Genomic DNA, 3,417 nt, shown 5'->3' with positions numbered 1-3,417 from the left:
CTTGGTGGTGGTGTCTTCTTGCCCTTGTTAAGGCCAAGGTTGATGAGAGACCCCTCTGGAAGCTGTTAGGGCCTCAGTGGAAGCCTGAGTGAGAAGTGGAGGTGGCTTACCTGGTCTTGCAGAACCAGGAGCAGCCATAAGTCAAAGTTGCTTCCCCTTTCTCCCCCTTTCTCAACCCAGCCTGAGAGAGTAAATGGGTGGTGATGGCTTTGTTCATTGGATGAGGTTTTTGAGGTTCAACAGGGATGTAGCCTTAGCTGTGGCAACATTTCTAGATCTAGTTTCTGCTAAGCAAGTGACCTTTGGGGGAATTGGTAGCTCAGAGCTGTGGTTCAGGTTCTCCTGGTAATGAGTGCCCAGTTCAGAGGTGGCTGTTCTCCAGGACCTTTCAGTTTCTAGACAGTTCCAGTTTATTAAGAGGAGGCAGCAGAGCTGCCAAGGACTGGAAGTCAAGGAGGCTCCAACTGCACCGAGTTAGCTCTATTCAGACTGGGACCCAACACCAGACTGAACTGGTTTGACCTTGGAAGAAAAAGGAATTATGGCCAGAACACAGCTCAGCCTTGGTTTTCCTGTCTCGCTGACAGGAAATACTGCTGTTCCTAGACCCAGAGATGAAGTCAAGTCAAATCAGTTCTTGGATTTGTCACTATCTTTAGAATGGTGGAGAGCACTGTGGCTCTTATCAATTGTATGTCAAATCCATAATATCTTTTTTTGTTTAATGGGAGCTGGGGCAGATGGGTCATGTCTCTATAAGAGGCAATTTGAAACATAATCAAGCCTCCAAAGGCCATGATTACATTAAGGAAAATAAAAATGTTGGGAAAGCAAGATCCTGTTTATTAAAGGTACTTCTTTTCAAGGAAGAGGAAAGACACTGTAATAAGGAAGAAATGGAAATGAGAATCAGGTTATTGCCTAAAGCCCTCAAGGTTAACATGCTTTCCTCTTTTTCATTGCCCTTAACTATATCTCCTTGTATATCTGGGCTTAAGTATACAGTTGATTTGCTTAGTATTGGTGTTAGAAGCGAGCTGTGGGTGAAGCCGTGTTGATGCAGAGATGGAAGTTATGTGAAGCTGGCACCCAGTAGGGAGATAGCAAACAGGAAGGGGCAGTCAAGCCAGCATGGGGACAGGTGGTGTCCCTGAGAGCCAGTCCCTGGCTCCAGTGTATTGCCTAGACAAAGGATTGAGCTTAGGCTTCTCTAGATTTCAGTAAACCAGTTAGAAGACAAGGGGCACAGTGGCTAGGTGGCTGGAAAATCTGAACCACCTGATTGGCATGGTGAGTGGACTTTGGCATGGGGTGGAGGTACCGCTGGAAGCAGCTTCCTGGACAGGAACACAGGGCAGGGGAGCTCTGCCTGGAGACTGCTCAGCTGAAAGGGACAAGTCAAAGTCACAGCCAAAGCTCTTTCTGGAATGTGTGTCTAGGAAGTGAGTGTGAGTATTCCCTCAGGATACCAAAGTCTGACCATAGCTTACTCTCTCACAGTAATTGTAATCTCTGGTTTATTTTTTTACATTACTCTGGACAGTCACTTGCACAAAGCCAGATAAGCTGTAGATTTGCTTGGTCACTGTGGCAGGTGGCTTCACTGAGGGGTCTGTTAAGCTTGCTATTTCCTACCTTTACAGTTGCCCCAAGTGCAAGGGTATTTAAAATGGCCCAGTTTTTAAAGTTCTTGATATGCTAACCCCATTGTAAAACATCGACAACTTCTTAGGTAAAGAACCTAAGCTCACAGAGCTGTCATCTTAGCTGAGACGTTTAAAAAACAAGACTGAGTAGACGACGGGAGCCAGAGCCCTGAACTGAGACTGAAGTAAGCAGAATTCTGTTTCTGATAATATCATGTGTGTTTTATGCTTGGCCTCTGAAAGCAGACTGTCTGGGTTCACAGTCCTGTCTCTGCCACTCGGTGGCTGTGTTACTTCTCCCAGCCTCAGCATCTTTATCTATAAAATGAGGATAATAATAGCACTAGCCTCATGAGATGGTTATGAGGATTAAATGAGATAATGCTTATAATGTTTGACCTCAGGACCAAGCAAGCACCGAGGTGCCTCTGCTGCCATTATCTACACAAAACATGTGAGCAGGGCTGACTCAGCAAGGTGGAAAAAGCCAGCTCCCAGACACCTTCCCTAAAGTGAGTAAGGGTTGACTTCTTGGTGTGTCACAAATGCTTCCCACTCCTCAGAGATGTGCCCCATCCTTACCAGGCACCTTGACTAAAGAGAGCAAGGTGACGCCAGGACTGGACTGACAAACTCTTCAAGACTGAAGCGGCCCCTGTGGGTACATTAATCAGATCTGGTGTCAACACGAGCGAGGCTCTGCCCGTTCCCTCCCATCACGATTCAGTGGCATCACTCAGCTTTGGACCCTATTGGAGGCCCAGGCAGAACTGCTCAGAAGCCTCATGTGGTGTTACTCAAAGTGGGATCCTTGGATCATGCCCAGGGCTGCTTGTTAAAAGGATTCCTGGGCTCTAACTCCTCTGATCTAAAGTGTGCATTGGCCCACCAGTCAGTTTAACAAGCTCTTTCAGGTGGTGCTTGAGTCACTCAGGTTTGACTCCCAAAAGTAACATAACCCGGGGAACCAAAAGGACACTGTTGGGGAAGTTAGGCACAGCTGAGCTGAATTAGCGAAGTGGTTCTGAGGTCAGGATGAAGGTGGGGGAGGTGGGCTTGTTATAATTCAACCCTTAGAGCTGCCTTCATGAGTCTGCATGCTCCCAGTGGGGCTCCGATGCTCTGGGGGGCCGGCTGAGCTGCCAAGTTATTAAACTTAAGAAGGAAGAAAGCTGAGGGCTGCCTCCACCACCCCCTTTAGAAGCCCCAAGCACTCATTTCTGTAGCATGCCTTGGCTGGCCTCTGGTCCCCATGCAGGTTTTATAATCCAGCCAGAGCAAGGCTCTCTCTCAGGCCTGGTCACCAGGCTGCATTCTCAAAAGCCTCTGGGAACATGAAACTAGAGCATTCCTTTCTTCAAAACTGTCTTTCTAGCCTGAAGAGGAAACCCAGGTAGGAAAAAAGAGTTTGCCAATGTCTATACTGCTAGATAGCGAATAGTCAGAGAATTTCCTTCAGTGCCTGGGGTCTACTCAGGCAGTAGCTAACTCATACATCCCCAGAGTTTCCTTGGGAAGGGAATAACATATTTTCTAGTTAACTTCCTCAGGGAGAAAACCAATTTGGCTAAGCCAGGCCTAACTATAGGTAGGACTGGGTGACCGCACCAGGCAGGCCTGTGCATGGGTTTTGGAGGCTCTCCTTGCAAACCCTCATCACCCTGCTGGTAAGTGTTGTCATTTCTTGGTGTTTTACTGGGGTCGGTGTGGGGAAGGAGCCCAAGGAGCTTCAGAATGACTGCCAGCGTGGATAGGGCTAGGGGCTCTGAGC

Source organism: Chlorocebus sabaeus, chromosome 24 (assembly GCF_047675955.1).
Source record: "Chlorocebus sabaeus isolate Y175 chromosome 24, mChlSab1.0.hap1, whole genome shotgun sequence".
NCBI lineage: Eukaryota > Metazoa > Chordata > Mammalia > Primates > Cercopithecidae > Chlorocebus > Chlorocebus sabaeus.
Note: the sequence above shows the minus strand (reverse complement) of the source record.